Source organism: Erinaceus europaeus, chromosome 2 (genome assembly GCF_950295315.1).
Source record: "Erinaceus europaeus chromosome 2, mEriEur2.1, whole genome shotgun sequence".
Classification (NCBI taxonomy): Eukaryota; Metazoa; Chordata; class Mammalia; order Eulipotyphla; family Erinaceidae; genus Erinaceus; species Erinaceus europaeus.
Genome location: NC_080163.1, coordinates 9,298,663 through 9,315,792, shown reverse-complemented (window position 1 = coordinate 9,315,792; position 17,130 = coordinate 9,298,663).

Below are 17,130 nucleotides of genomic sequence, written 5' to 3'. Positions count from 1 at the left end.
GGTCTTAACACTGGGTCAAGAACTGCAAAACATTAAACATCAGCTTCTGACTCGATGCCCCTCCAACTACAAAGCTCTGTGTGTGACTCCTTTACCTTATAACCAATCTCTCCCATGGAATAAAACAAATTAAATAAAAAAGAGGGAGATGCAGCGCCCCGTGCCTTGAGCCCCTGTGGAGCTTGACAAGGTCAGCTGCCATGGCCATGAGGATGATAGACTTTAAGGAAGCTGCATCCCTGGAATGGGCTAGGATGCTGCAAAGGGCTGATAATAGAGCTAGCTGTAGTAGCTTGGGAACCTGGTAACTTTCCAGAAGCAGCCCCTATGCATGATAAATCCCCTAAGACTAGAAGATGGCACCGCACACACAAACACACAAATGTCCAGAGAAAAACAAATAGTGCTGCATGTACAGTACAGAGCAGGAACTATGATTCGAGGCAAAACCCCAAACCCCGATGCTTATCTTTTGCTTTCATATCGTACCAATGTTTATGTAACTGTGAAACTGTATAAAAACAGAAGTTCTAATCAGGTAAAATTGAGTTAAGTTTTTAAGAGAGTTTTATGTCTGAATGGACCAAAAAAAATGTTCTGGTTTAAACCTTTTCACTTTAAAACTTGTTAAGAGATTCTTTAGATCTTACTCATGAGTTACTTTCGCTTTCACAGTGACTTGTTACTTCTGATATAGTTGTTACTGAGATAACTCCCCTATTTAGAAAAATTACAAAAATTACTATCAAATAATTGGCTTTTGAGAGAATAGATCTACTTGGCAAACTTTAATTAGTTCTTTTAAAGAGTCAGGCTCACATCCTCCATAGCCTTGGCTGCTGCCACTGCCTTCTCCACCACACCCCCATGAGGGTGAGAGAGAGAGAGAGAGAAAAGTGGCAAAAAAGAGGACGGAGGGGAGAAAATTCCTTTACAGCCTTTGCTTCAGTTTCTCATCACTGGGACCAAAAAAGCACCATTAACAAACCCCTGGTTAAATATAAAGGTTTGCTGATAGACAATTTGTGTGCTTTTGAAAAACAAAAAGGGGGAGACAGGACCACAGACTCCACATAATATCCTTAATAGAGCACTCTTTACCATTAATATTTTTAATTTGGATGCACAAAGTGAAATCTGCCAGTGACAGGTTCTGGAAAACCATAACTAACAGTGGATATGCACTGGCTAAATGGAAAGACCCCATGACAGGGTCCTAGAAAGGACCAGATCCCGTCCTCATATGGGGACGAGGACATGTCTGTGTTTTCTCCCGTTCAGATAATGAAGCCCGCTGGCTACCAGAAAGGTGCGTCCAGCAAGTGGAAGAAAAGGAGACAGAATGCCTGAGAATGGAGGAACCTGAGAGAGATGGTGACTGGCATGGAAAAGGTGACATTCTGCTAAACACATAAGATGGGAACAGAACACTCATTTTGATTTTGAAGAGATTAGCTCCGATGTGCCCATTTGCCTTCATACCAACAATGACACTAATGTTACTGGGTGTTTGGAACTTCAAAGGACCTGAGGATACCTCCACCCCTGCCACAAAGCAGCACACTTGACAGATACAGCAGGCGATCCAACAAAAGACTTCATCAACTCCCTCTAATTTAAATAGTAACAAAAAGATTTTGTAGATTTTTAAATTGATGATGTTGAGATACAAAAGATTTAGTGATGCTTAGAGTAAATTTTCTGTTATTCCCTTTCCTCCTTGTACTAAGTTTTTAAGAGAGATAATCGTACTTGAGAGTGTGTAGATAAAACTAAAAGAATGTTACAGTAAGGTGAAAATAAAAAGAAAACTAAAGTGAAATTAGAAAGAGGCTGGTAAATGAGGTTTGATGTAAATAAGATGTGTGGGTAAAAGTAAGTGAACTTGTGTGGGTAAAAGTAAGTGATTGTGTGGGTAAGAGTAAGTGATTGTGTGGGTAAGAGTAAGTGACTGTGTGGGTAAGAGTAAGTGAACTTGTTGGCTGAGGGTTGGTAAACTTTCATATGTGCAGGAGTTGGCCAGGGAGGAGTCCCCATGCTTTGCAGCAGAGGATTTCTTTAGATGGGTTAAGATGGGTTAAAAAAAGAAAAGCTGTAAGATTTAGAAGATGTGTGGGTAAAAGTAAGTGAACTTGTGTGGGTAAGAGTAAGTGATTGTGTGGGTAAGAGTAAGTGAATTTTCATTAGCTGGAGGTTGGTAAACTTTCATATGTGTGGGAGTTGGCCAGAGAAGAGTCTACATGCTTTGCAGCAGATTTCTTTAAATGGGTTAAGATAAAATCATTTCACTTAATCCTATAAATTGGATCCATTATCTTATCATGATTGGAACTGTTACTCTAGTACTAATTCTTGTTCTCTGTTCCCCAGTCATCCTCAGATTCCTGTTGAGATCCAGTAAGCTTCTAACTTGGTACAAGTTTTTTCTTCACAAGTAAATGATTACAGCTATGTCAAGCCTTCACATGAAGAACCAACTGCTCATACAGAATCTCCAAAACAATCTAGACCCCTGTGATCCCAGGGACTGAACGTGGGACTTCATGCTTGAGAATTCAGTGCTCTATCCACAATCTTACCATCTCCCAGACCACTCAGAATTCTGCAGTGATCCTTCATAGGGGCTGAGTGGCAAAATGCTTGGTAGAGCACACATGTTACCATGTGTAAGGACCTGGGTTCAAGCCCCTCATCCCTACCTGCTTAGGGGTTGGGGGAAGGGAGGAGCAGAGAAGCTTCATTAGCAGTGATACAACTTTCTCTTTCACTCTTTTCTCTCTCCCATCTCAATTCTCTCTCTCTTTTGTTGTTTTGTTTTGTTTTTGTGCCAGAGCCCTGCTCAGCTCTTGCTTATGGTGGTGCTTGAGATTGAACCTGGGATCTCGGAGCCTCAGGCATGAGTATCTCTATGCAGAACCATTATGCTATCTCCCAGCCCTCAATTTCTCTTTCTCTATAAAACAGATAAATAATACAAATTCTCAGTGGGGAAGCAATTACAGAAGCCAGACCTTCCACCTTCTGCACCACACAATGACTTTGGGTTCCTATTCCCAGAGAGATAAAGAATAGGAAAGCTATCAGGGGAGGGGAGGGGATACAGAGTTCTGGTGGTGGGAATTGTGTGGAGTTGTACCCCTCTTATCCTATGGTTTTGTTAATGTCTCCTTTTTAAAATAAATTTTAAAAATTAAGAAAATAATTGTTGGGCATTACACCAGCTCCCCCCTGCTCTATTGCTTGATGCTGTGGTCTATTAACATAATCATTGTTTTGTCTGAGACCCACCCTGCCTGCAGGGCATTGGTTTAATCCCCACTGGTCAGATGGAAGCTTGCTACTTTCTCTCTCTTTCCTTTTCCCCACCCCCTATTCTTCCCATTTCCTTTTCTGGCCTGGCACTTCCACTCCGTAAGGTATAAAGGCAGTTCTTTTCTGATCAATAAAGGCAGCATTGCACTGCGTTCCCGCTCAGCCATGAGAGTTCCTGGTTCCTCTCCCGTGTCGCTGAGTAAACAGCAGCCTAGGCTGGCTCTGGTCGAATTCTGTCCAATCCAGAGAGCACGTGCCCGGGAAGAAACACCCTCAGGCTAGCCTGGCAAATAATAATAATATAAATTCTCCATATTTCAATAGAGATGTGCACAAATGTAGTTTGAAGCCTTATTAACTCTTCACCACTGAGTTGTTAACCTCTAGTCATTCTTGTTTGATCTTTCATTAGTGGTACTAATGGTTTATGCATCTCACCAGAGCCCTGCTCACCTCTGTCTGTGGATGGGGCTAGCAATCAGATCTGGGATCTTTTACAGGAAAGCCCTCTGCACAACTGCTGGTATCTCCCCAGCTCTATAGGCTGTCTAACTCACTGAGCCAGAGATCATTTGACTTCTTTTCATTTCTTTCCTTTTGTCTTTGTGAACCTGAAACTATGCATGATGTCACCACTGCTAGGCTGACATTTAGATGGACAGGAGGAAAGAGCATGGTGTCAGAGCTCCCTGGGAGCCGAGGCCCTCCCACATGTCCAGCCTGGACTCAAAGGTGGGCTGGGCTGATGCCAGAGGGCATGCACTCCCTCGTGCATCATCTGTCTGATCTGATGCAAAACCTTCTGGGACTGCCTCACTACAATGACCATGAGCCTTTTATTTCTTTCAATTTCAGATAGAGACAGAGATGAAGACTTATGGGGAGACAGCATCATGGTTATGCAAAAGCCTGTCAAGCTTGAGGGTCTGAGGTCCCAGGTTTGATCTCCAGAACTACCATAAGCCAGAACTGACCTGTGTCCTGGAAAAGAAAGAGAGGGAGACTTAGAGCAAGAAGAAGAAATAGCACAGAACCACTTCACTGTTCATGGCACCGTGTGCTGCTAGGGGTTCAAACCCAAGTTCTTTGAGAAAGCAAACTGTATGTTCTGCTGGTTGAGCCCAGTGTGAGCCCCCCCCTTTTCTCTCCTCCAGGTTAGCACTGGGACTTGATACCAGTACTACAAATCCACTGCTCCTGGATATCCTGTTTATTGTACAGGTCAGAAAGAACTTGAGAGAGGAGAGGGAGAGAGAAAGATGGACACCTGCATATTTGCTTTACCTCTTGTGAAGTTGCGGGGGGGGGGTCCTTGAGCTTAGCTGAATGTGCTACCACCTGGCCCCAAGCCTTTTTTTTCAATTATTTTTATTAGTATTTATTTTCCCTTGTTATTTTTGTTATTGTTTTGTCATTTGGATAGGACAGAGAGAAATGGAGAGAGGAGGGGAAGACAGAGGGGGAGAGAAAGACAGACACCTGCAGACCTGCTTCACTGCCTGTAAAATGACTCCCCTGAAGGTGGGGAGCTGGGGGTTCAAACCTGGATCCTTAGTCGGTCCTTCACTTCGCGCCATGATTGCTTAACCTGCTGCGCTACCACTCAGCCCCCTGCACTGGCTCTTGATATGTGACTGATTCCTGCTCGCTCCTGGAAATCAGGTGTGTGACAGTGGCACAACCTGGAGACATTTATGTGTAAAAGATGATGTTTTGGGGAGTCAAGTGGTAGCTCAGCGGGTTAAGCGCAGGTGGTACAAAGCTTAAGGATCTGGGTTCTAGCCCCCAGCTCCCCACCCGCAGGGGAGTCACTTCACAAGTGGTGAAGCAGGTCTGCAAATATCTTTGTCTCCCCCTCTCCTCTCTCCATTTTTCTTTGTCCTATCCAACACTGATGACATCAATAACAACAACAATAACCACAACAACAATGAAAAACAAGGGCAATAAAAGAGAAAATTAATTATCTTTTTTTTTAAAAAAAAAGATGATGTTTATCATCATCTTGTATATCATCATGTTTATCAGGGTTATCGCTGGGGCTCGGTGCCTGCACTAGGAATCCACTGCTCCTGGAGGCCATTTCCCCCATTTTGTTGCCCTTGTTGTTATTGTTGTTATTGTTTGATAGGACAAAGAGAAATGGAGAGAGGAGAGGAAGACAGAGAGGGGGAGAGAAGGATAGACACCTGCAGACCTGCTTCACTGCCTGTGAAGTGACCCCCCTGCAGGTGGGGAGCTGAAGGCTTGAACTGGGATCCTTAAGCAGGTCTTTGAGCTTTGTACCATGTGCGTTTAACCTGCTGCACTACCGCTGGGACCAAGAATGGTGTTCTGAAGTCTCTCTTTCAATTCTCTCACTACCCCCTATGAAATCAAGCAAATCTATTATTTATTTATTTATTTATTTATTTAGCCAGAGCTCTTAACAGCTCTGCTGATGGTGGTGTGGGGGATTGACCCTGGGACTTCAGAGCCTCAGGCACAGGAGTCTCTTTGCAGAACCATTATGCTGTCTTCTAAAGAGCCTGGGATGCGACGGACTGCTACAGTGGAAGAGCAGCAGGAAGGATCAGGGAACTCTGAAGGCGACCACCAGGATGGGTCAGGAGTCGGCGCAGGGGAGAACAGAATACACTGCACTCTGTTGGAGGGTGAATCTGAACTCAATTTTTATTCAGCCAGTGAGAACTTATATATCTTTCAGCCTTACATAAACAATATCTGAAACAGAAAGTAAAGCTCATTTCTTGATTAGATGGCCTTGTGGTTTTATACAATAATGTCGTACTTTATGGGGTGATGCATTTCTGAGTAATAGGTTTAGCAGATAGTATTTTACGTAGAATTTTAACATATTTCATAAGAGGAGGAAAGTATTATTAAGAATTTTTCCTAAAACTTTATGTATTTGATGACCCATAACTTTGTCTACCTCATTTCTTGTTCATCTGTATCTAATCTGGGAACAGGGGCTGTTTGTTGTCCCTGATTACACAGCATCATTACCATGTACATAATGAAAACAATAATCAGAGTTTCCAATTTAGATCTGCTCAGGATGCCAAGGCTCACTCCCAGAATTCTTCTTCCTTTGAGAGTTTTCTTGGGTGCTGACCCTGTCAGACCCATCGTTCTGGATTTGAGTAGGGCGTGGAACTGGGAGGTAGCTTACCTTTTAGAATTGTGCATTTTACCACATGCAAGGACCCCAGTTTGGACCCCCAGCCACCTTCGCAACGCCGTGCAAAGGGGAAGCTTCTTGAGAGGTAGACCCTTACTGTGGAGACTCTCCTCTCTCAACCTCCATGCTAAAGACAAAAGAAAAAAGCCAAAGTCTGCCAAAAGTAATGGAATCAACTCCGGTATCAGTGGCATTTGTGGACCAGGCCTTAGGGAAACAGTATGGATGTGAAGACACTAGGAGATTTTTCAGCAGTCTCACCTACAGTGTCGGGGGGGGAGTCGTTCTTTCCCCATGTTCTGTGCCTCTAGGCTGGAGCTGTGCAGTGAGAAAGCTCTGCTCGTCCAGCCTGGGGTCCTGAGTTCTGCCTGTGAGAAGTGGTTAGGTCTTCTCTTCAAAAGAATGTGAATAGAGCAACCGTTTAGTACAAAAAATTCTTCTTATAAATTGTTGTCTATGACCACCTGTGGCCAGTAGTTTTGTACTCTTTAGGTGAGCTCCTTGCAGTGCTTGCTAATCCTCCAGCAGAGACCCTCCAACTCTCTCCCTCCTTTCCTTATCTAGGCAATAGGGAGATTGTGAGCTCTGCAGTCCAGCTCCGGGGTGGAGGAGACAGTTCTGCATCAGGTATAAAAGATGGGAAAAGGTTGAGTGGGGTGTGCTGTTGCCTGACAGTCACTGTTGGTGGCACTACCTTTTGGAAAAGTGTTGTATGCTTTAAATTGGGTTGTTCTAGTTCTCCCCCGCCAAGAGAATTGGATCAGTCCTGCTAGTTTTGCGGGCCAGCCTGGCCCCACCCCTAGGAACCCCCGCCAGAGTTCGAGAGTTCCAGAGTTGCAGAGTTAGAGAGAGTTCTTGGTGCCGCCACGAGAAAGAGGCAGCAGAGTTCTGTTTGGTGATTATTTTGGTTTAGTTTATGAATCGTTGTTCCTGAATAAAGAAATACAGCTTCCCTGCCCAGCCGTTGTCTCCGCGTCTCTGTTACCCGCCCATGAAGCTAGCCCGGCCAGCTGGAGCCTCCGAATTTTAACAACAAATGGCGCCCACATGGACCTGACCTACACATCTCTCAGATAAGTAAAGACAACTTGGCTACCTATGTACTATGGCCTTCTCTTCTGCTTGTGAAGAGATCTCCAAAGGCCTCTGCTCTTTCTTCACGAGACTGTTTTGCTGTTTCTGGAACATTTATCTCTGGACCACTCTGTGGTTTCCACTCACTCTGGCGAACTCAGAACAGCCAGCGGGAATAGCCAGCAGGTGGGAGGCGAGGCGTGGAGCTGCTGTTTCCACCTGGTTAAACAGCCAGCCAGCCGGTTGCACCCAGACAACCCCGCACACCGCACCTGCAACCCCGCAGCCCGCAGGAGGCTGATGCCAGCAAGCAGGAGCCCGATGCCACCACACAGGAGCCTGATGCCAACACGCAGGAGCACGATGCCAACACGAAGGAGCCCGATGCCACCGCGCAGGAGCCCAATGCCAGCACGCAGGCCAGCCCACAAGAGCCGGCTCTCCACCGCGTGGCACAGGGCACTGGATGTGTGATCCCTCCACACTGCTCGGCAACTGCAAGCAGGGCAGCAGACATGGCATGGCCATGGGGCAGGGCCGCGGCCGCCTATCATGGCCGCCACCCCTGAGCACCTAAGCCCATGCCTTCTACAATGCTGGCCCGCCCGCCCTCTTGCTATGAATTCTGGAACGATCCCGGACCTCCCGGACCCCCGGGCTCCCTGCCGAAACTGGGCACATGAAATCTCCAGCTGCCGGTCCGGTCTGAAGACAGACAATCTGTAGTACACAGAGATTTGTGCAGAGATCGCAACCTGCAATTCCTAGAAGTGAAGCTGCATGGGAAGCCACCTCCGAATGGTGACCCCCCCCCAACAACTAAGACAGTACATATCTAAATTCGTGTTTAAAATGACATGTCTTCGTAACAAAGGTTTCTCTCCTTGTGTATTAATGACCATGTTTATGTGTATGTTTAAAGTTTGGTAAACACTAACTTTAAGGCTAAATTCTTACTAGTGAAAGTTAAATGAAAAAGATTTTCAACGTAATTCTCATAAAGATAAAATTAACTTACATTTAAAGTCTGAGGTAAAAATTAGTTTACAATCAATATATTTTAACTAAGTTGGTCTAAACAAAAGGTTAAATAGACTTGTTGATATGTAAAACTCTCCATTACCTTCTCTATTAGAAATGGTAGATCGCACAATGGCTATGCTAATTATTCTCATGTCTGAGGTTTCCTTTCCTGAGCACACCTAGGGTGTGGCTCCATCTTGAATGGGTGTAACAAAAGGTTAAAAAGACATTGTTGATATGTAAAAGTCTCAAATTCCTTCTCTATTAGAACATTAGACTGTGCTGTGGATATGCTAATAACAAGTTTTGTTTCATAGTAAGTAAATTGCAGCCAGCTGCCTTTGGGACTCTAGGCCATTCCCCACCCCCATACAAATGTCCATCGAGACAAGTACGCCCCCCAGAGGCAAGAAATGTTTTTTTAAGCTGATAAAGTTTTGCCCACAGAGGCAAAAAAGGCCCCCTCAGGCCTTCCCTTGGCAGCACACTGGTTCTTGTTACTTGCTTACATGTTTCTCCATGTTTGTGCCAGTTTCTTTTTTTAAAATGCCTGTATGATATATGTTTCTGTTCACCCCACACCCTTGATACTGTAGTCATTTAGTTAAAAAGAAAAGGGGGAATTGTTGTATGCTTTACATTGGGTTGTTCTAGTTCTCCCCCGCCAAGAGAATTGGATCAGTCCTGCTAGTTTCGTGGGCCAGCTTGGCCCCGTCCCTAGGAACCCCGCCAGAGTTCAAGAGTTCCAGAGTTGCAGAGTTAGAGAGAGTTAAAGAGGCAGCAGAGTTCTGTTTGGTGATTAGTTTGGTTTAGTTTATGAATCGTTGTTCCTGAATAAAGAAATACAGCTTCCCTGCCCAGCCGTGTGTCCTTGAGTCTCTGTTACCCGCCCGTGAAGCTAGCCCAGCCAGCTGGAGCCTCCGAATTTTAACAACAGAAAAGAATAAATGCCTTGCTTCAACTCCTTTTTTATTATTATTTTTTGCCTTGACAAGTAATTGGACATCATTTATAACACATCCCAAACACCATATATGCCAGAATTGTTGCTCTGACCTCTCTCTCCCTCCTGAAATAAATAAATAAATACTAAAAACAGTTTTTTTAACCAACAGTGGTTGGGCGCATATGTTGCCATGTGCAAGGAACTGTGTTCAAGGCCTTGCTCCTCGACTCATAAGTGGTGAAGCATGTCTACAGATGTCTTTCTCTCTCTCTCCCTCCCTATCCCCCCTCTTCTCTAAGATTCTCTCTGCCCTATCCAATTAAAAAAAAGGTAGAAGAAAAAACAAAAGCAGGGACCATGCAATAGCTCACATGTCACCATGCATAAAGAACCAGGTTCAAGACCCTGGTCTTCACTTGCAGGGGGAGGCTTCATAAGCAGTGAAATAGTACTGCAATTGTCTCTCTTTTTCTCTCTCTACCTCCCCTCTCCCTCCCAATTTCTTTCTGTCCTAGCCAATTTAAGAAAAAGAAAAATAAAATATTTTTAAAAGGGTAGGGTGGTGGCGTACCAGGTTAAGCGCACATAGTATAAAGCGCAAGGATCCTGGTTTGAACTCCCTGCCCTCCACCTGCAGGGGATGTTGCTTCACAAGTGGTAAAGCGGGTCACTGGAGTCTGTCTTTCTCTCTCTCTCTCTCTCTCTCTCTCTCTCCCTCCTCCTCTTTTAATTTCTCTGTCCTATCCAAAAAGGAAAAAAATAGGGCATGAAATACTGTTGCACAACCTTTATGCTATCTCCCCTACCCCCCTTTTTAAGTGAGGTACTGACATATCAAACGAGGCAGATGTGTGTTACCCCAGACATTTGACCCTTCAAAGCCCAATGTATGCCTCACGCAACTGCACAGGTGAGATGAAACAGGGGCAAGTAGCTTTTTTATTTTCTTTTTCTTCTTCCATTTGATTGTCCTGGGTTTCACTGCTCTAAACTGACTTTTTCAGATACAGAAAGCAAGAAGGAAAGGAAGGGAAGGAGGAAGGAAGGAGGGAGGGAAGGAAGGAAGGAAGGAAGGAGGGAGGGAGGAAGGAAGGAAAGAAGGAAGGAGCCACAGCATCAAAGCTTCCTTCAGCACAGTGGGGACAAGCTTGCACTTGAGATGTGCACATGACAAAGCAGGCTTGCTATCAAGGTGAGCCATCTTATTGCCCCCCCTTTTTTGCTGCTGTTCTTTTCTTGCCTCCAGGGTTATCACTGGGGCTCGGTGGTGCAAATCCACTGCTCCTAGAGCCCATCCCCTGCCTGGCTAGGGTTGCTGCGTTTCTTCCTGGGCATGTGCTCTCTGGGTTGGAGAGAACTCTACTAGAGCCAATCTGGGCTGCTGCTTACTCAGAGATTCGGGAGACCAGGAACTCTTGGCGGAGTGGGAACAATGCCTTTATTGATCAGAGAGAACACTTTTTATATTTAGAAACTGGAAGTGGCAGGTCAGAAAAGGTAATGGCTAAGAAAGGGGATGGAGAGGCCCCACACCTATGGCCATCTAATCTTTGACAAAGGGGCCCAGACTATTACATGGGGAAAGCAGAGTCTCTTCAACAAATGGTGTTGGAAACGATGGGTTGAAACATGCAGAAGAATGAAACTGAACCACTGTATTTCACCAAATACAAAAGTAAATTCCAAGTGGATCAAGGACTTGGATGTTAGACCACAAACTATCAAATACTTAGAGGAAAATATTGGCAGAACTCTTTTCCGCATAAATTTTAAAGACATCTTCAATGAAACGAATCCAATTACAAGGAAGACTAAGGCAAGTATAAACCTATGGGACTACATCAAATTAAAAAGCTTCTTCACAGCAAAAGAATCCACTACCCAAACCAAGAAACCCCTCACAGAATGGGAGAAGATCTTTACATGCCATACATCAGATAAGAGTTTAATAACCAACATATATAAAGAGCTTGCCAGACTCAAAAACAAGACAACAAATAACCCCATCCAAAAATGGGGGGAGGACTTGGACAGAATATTCACCACAGAAGAGATCCAAAAGGCCGAGAAACACATGAAAAAATGCTCCAAGTCTCTGATTCTCAGAGAAATGAAAATAAAGACAACAATGAGATATCACTTCACTCCTGTCATAATGTCATACATCAGAAAAGGTAACGGCAGCAAATGCTGGAGAGGGTGTGGGGTCAAAGGAACCCTCCTGCACTGCTGATGGGAATGTCAATTGGTCCAACCTCTGTGGAGAAGAGTCTGGAGAACTCTCAGAAGGCTAGAAATGGACCTACCCTATGACCCTGCAATTCCTCTCCTGGGGATATATCCTAAGGAACTTAACACATCCATCCAAAAAGATCTGTGTACACATATGTTCTTGGCAGCACAATTTGTAATAGCCAAAACCTGGAAGCAACCTAGGTGTCCAACAACAGATGAGTGGCTGAGCAAGTTGTGGTATATATACACAATGGAATACTACTCAGCTGTAAAAAATGGTGACTTCACCGTTTTCAGTCGATCTTGGATGAACCTTGAAAAAATCATGCTGAGTGAAATAAGTCAGAAACAGAAGGATGAATATGGGATTCTCTCACTCTCAGGCAGAAGTTGAAAAACAAGATCAGAAAAGAAAACCCAAGTAGAACCTGAAATGGAATTTGTGTATCGCACCCAAGTAAAAGACTCTGGGGTGGGTGGGTGGGTGGGGAGAATACAGGTCCATGAAGGATGATAAATGACATAGTGGGGGTTGTATTGTTGAATGGGAAACTGGGGAATGTTATGCATGTACAAACTATTGTATTTACTGTTGAATGTAAAACGTAATTCCCCAATAAAGAAATAAATTTAAAAAAAAAAAAAAAGAAAAGAAAGGGGATGGAGAAAAGGAAAGAGCAGGCTAATGGCAGAAACTCCCTCAGCCCCGGCTCCCCACCTGCAGGGGAGTCACTTCCCAGGAGGTGAAGCAGGTCTGCAGCTGTCTGTCTTTCTCTCCCCCTCTCTGTCTTCCCCTCCTCTCTCCATTTCTCTCTGTCCTATCCAACAATAATGACATATTCAAGCAACAACAGTAATAATAACTACAACAATAAAAACAAGGGCAACAAAATGAAATAAATATTTTTTTTAAATGTGAACCCTAAGACAGCAGGAGCCTCACATCTCCACTAGAGAGCCTATATTTCCCGCAGTCCTGGAACCTTAGGATAGGGCCCACTTTCCCACATGCCTCTCCCAATCCATATCAAATAATATTGCATCTGCCGATCACAACCTAATCAACGCAATGATTGCCACCTCAACATGCTTCAGCTCAGACTGTGTCCAGAGACTTCAGGTGTGGAATGACAACCCTTCAGCTTCATTACTCAGGTGAGACCTTTCCTTTCATTGTATTCTCTAATTCCATCTCAGGTGGTTCACTTTCTGGCAAAGTCCCAAAACCTAAATATGGACCAGGTTCTGTGAGAGAGAGCATATGTTCACACGTATCCGTAAACTACTGCAAAATATATACCTGAAAGCAGAAGTACAGTAGAGTTTGCAGTGAGTAGCCCCCCTAACACTTCCTCTCCACTTTTCCAACCTTTGGGTCCAAGATTGCTCAACAATTTGTTTGGCTTTGTATGTTAACTCTCTTTTCAGCCACCAGGTTCCAGATGCCATCAGGATGCCGGCCAGGCTTCCCTGGACTGAAGACCCCACCAATGTGTCGTGGAGCTCAGCTTCCCCAGAGACCCACCCTACTAGGGAAAGAGAGAGGCAGACTGGGAGTATGGATCGACCAGTCAACGTCCATGTTCAGCGAGGAAGCAATTACAGAAGCCAAACCTTCCACCCTCTGCAACCCACAACAACCCTGGGTCCATGCTCCCAGAGGCATGGAGAATGGGAAAGCTATCAGGGGAGGGGGTGGGATATGGATATTGGGTGGTGGGAATTGTGTTGAGTTGTACCCCTCCTACCCTATGGTTTTGTTAATTTATCCTTTATTAAATAAAAAATAAATTAAAAAAATTTTAAAGAAAGAGAAAAGATTTCTTATTTATTTATTATTGCTTTAATAATTATTGACAAGGCCATAGGATAAGAGCGGTACAATTCCACACAGTTCCCACCACCAGAGTTCTGCATCCCATCCCCTCTATTAGAAGTTTCCCTATTTCTTTTGTTTGTTTGTTTAACCAGAGCACTGTTCAGCTCTGGCTTATGGTGGTGGGATTGAACCTAGGACTTGACAGAGCCTCAGGCATGAGAGTCTGTTTGCATAGCCATTATGCTATCTACCCCCACCCGCTTCCCTATTCTTTAACCCTCTGGGAACACAGACCCAGGATCATTATGGGGATGCAGAAGGTGGCATGTCTGACTTCTGTAATTGCTTCTCCACTGAACATGATCGTTGACAGGTGAACCCACACTCCCAGCCTGTTTCTAAAAAGATTTACTTTTATGAAAGACACAGACCAGACAGCACTGCTCAGCTCCGGCCTACAGTGACGTTCAGGAATGGGCTCAGGGCCTGGCAGCCTCAGACATTTATGCTCTAAGGCTAAGATGCTCCCAGACCCCAGCACCTCAGCCCCCTCTCAGAGCTGCCGCGGGATCCTCTGCCCACAGGGTGCATGTGTATCATGTCAACACACACCGTGTGTGAGTGTAGTTGTGGCCCAATGCAGGCACCCAGGGTGTGTGAGAGATACCCACCCCAAGATGTGTGTGCAGGGGGGAGTGCCCACCTACCCCCCACCATGTTCTGCCATCACCCCACTTTCATCATGCCCAGCAGTTCTGAGTTTTATTTAATATATATTTATTTATTCCCTTTTGTTGTCCTTGTTGTTTTTTAATTATTGTTGTTATTGATGTCGTCTTTGTTGGATAGGACAGAGAGAAATGGAGAGAGGAGGGGAAGACAGAGAGGGGGACAGAAAGATAGACACCTACAGACCTGCTTCACCTCCTGTGAAGTGACCACCACCCAGCCCCAGTTCTGTGTTATTTTTTTTTCCACTTTTTAAAAATCTTTATTTATTTGATAAAGACAGCCAGAAGTTGAGAAGAAGGGGGAGACAGACATCTGAAGCCCTGCTTCACCACTCATGAAGCTTTCCCCCTGCAGGTGAGTACTGGGGGTTTGAACCTGGGTCCTTGTGCACTGTAACGTGTGCGCTCAACCAGGTGTGCCACCACCCGGCCCAGGTTCTTGTTTTTCTATGCAGAAATACTTGTTGACTTTTCCAGCAACCCAGACAAAAGAATCGAGAGAGATGGGAGAGATCAGGAGAGGAAAAGAGACACCTGGGGGCTGGGTGGTGGTGCACTTGGTTATGTGCACATGTCACTGTGCACAGTGACCCGGGTTCGAGCACCCTGCCCACCCTCTCCCTACCATCAGGAGGAAAAGTGGTGCTGCAGGTGTCTCTCTGTCTCTCTTTCTCTCTCTCTTTCTCCCTCCCTCTTCCCTCCTCCTCCCTCTCAATTTATCTCTATCAAGTAAAATAAAGTCAAAAAAGAAAAAAAAAAGACATCAAGGAGTCGGCAGTAGCGCAGCAGGTTAAGCACATGTGGCGCAAAGCACAAGCACCGGCATAAGGCTCCTGGTTCGAGCCCCCGACTCCCCACCTGCAGGGGGAGTAGCTTCACAAGCAGTGAAGCAGGTCTGCAGGTGTCTTTCTCTCCCCCTCTGTCTTCCCCTCCTCTCTCCATTTCTCTCTGTCCCATCCAACAACGACGACATCAATAGCAACAATAATAACTACAACAATAAAACAACAAGGGCAACACAAATGGAAAAATAAATGTAAATATAAATATTTTGAAAAGAAACATTATTCATGTAATTTTCCCCTTGCAGGTGGAAACTGGGGGCTTGCACCCGGGTCCTTGCAGCGTGTAACGCATGTGCCCCTACCAATCACCAATCTCCTCTTCCAAGCTGCCTCCCCTTACTCCCACCAAAAAGAAAAAAAGAAGAAAAAAAAAAAAAAGGATGGGTTTGGTGAGATAGTGGGTGAGCTCAGTAGGGTAGTGCGCTGCCTTGCTATGTGTAAGACCAGGTCTGAGCCCAACCCCCACCACACTGAAGGAAGCTCAGGTGCTGTCGCCTCTCTCACTCTCTTTTTGTCCCTACCTAAAATGAGTAAGTAAGTTCTTTTAAAGTGCAAGTGAGAAGCTTGGCCCTGGGAGGCCACCTAGGGGTGTTGTCAGCATCCACAGGGCTGGGAACCCCAGGCCACACAGCAGGCTCGGTCTGCTAGAGGCCCTGCAGCTGGTAGGGCGCCTGTCGTGCCAAGTGCCCAGGACTGAACCTGGGGCCTGGGAGCGTAACCACTGCGCCATCTCCCCCCACCTCCATAGACATAATCACTGTCGCTCTGCTTTTAAAGACTTTTTATGCGCGAAGCACAAGAACCCACGTGAGGATCCCAGTTCTAGGCCCCCGGCTCCCCACCTGCAGGGGAGTCGCTTCACAGGCGGTGAAGCAGGTCTGCAGGTGTCTGTCTTTCTCTCCCCCTCTCTGTCTTCCCCTCCTCTCTCCATTTCTCTCTGTCCTAGCTAACAATAACAACAACAACAAGGGCAACAAAACGGGGAAAATGGCCTCCAGGAGCAACGGATTCCTAGTGCAGGCACCAAGCCCCAGCGATAACCCTGGAGGTAAAAACATCATTTTTTAAAAAAATAATTAACAAACAATTTTTCCTTTTGTTGCCCTTGTTTTTCATTGTTGTTGTAGTTATTATTGTTGTTATTGATGTCGTCGTTGTTGGATAGGACAGAGAGAAATGGAGAGAGGAGGGGAAGGTAGAGAGGGGGAGAGAAAGATACCTGCAGACCTGCTTCAACGATTGTGAAGAGACTCCCCTGCAGGTGGGGAGCCGGGGGCTCGAACCCAGATCCTTAAGCTTTGTACCACCTGCGCTTAACCCGCTGAGCTACCACCCGACTCCCCAAAACATCATCTTTTACACATAAATGTCTCCAGGTTGTGCCACTGTCACACACCTGATTTCCAGGAACGAGCAGGAATCAATCACAAATCAAAAGCCAGCGCAGGGGGCTGAGTGGTAGCGCAGCAGGTTAAGCAATCATGGCGCGAAGTGCAAGGACCGACTAAGGATCCGGGTTTGAACCCCCAGCTCGCCACCTTCAGGGGAGTCGTTTTACAGGTGGTGAAGCAGGTCTGCAGGTGTCTGTCTTTCTCTCCCCCTCTCTGTCTTCCCCTCCTCTCTCCATTTCTCTCTGTCCTATCCAACAACAAACAACATAAACGGCAACAATAATAGCTACAACAAGGCTACAACAACAAGGGCAACAAAAGGGGGGGAAATGGCCTCCAGGAGCAGTGGATTCATGGTGCAGGCACCCAGCCCCAGCAATAACCCTGGAGGCAAGAAAAGGAAAAGGAAAAGGAAAAAGAAAAGAAAAGAAATAGTAGTGTGGTCCGGGCGGTGGTGCCATGGATAAAGCACTAGATTCCCGAGCATGAGGTCCTGAGTTCAATCCCCCACAGCGCATGGACCGGAGTGACATCTGGATCTTCCTCTCCTATATTTCTCATCAATCAAAT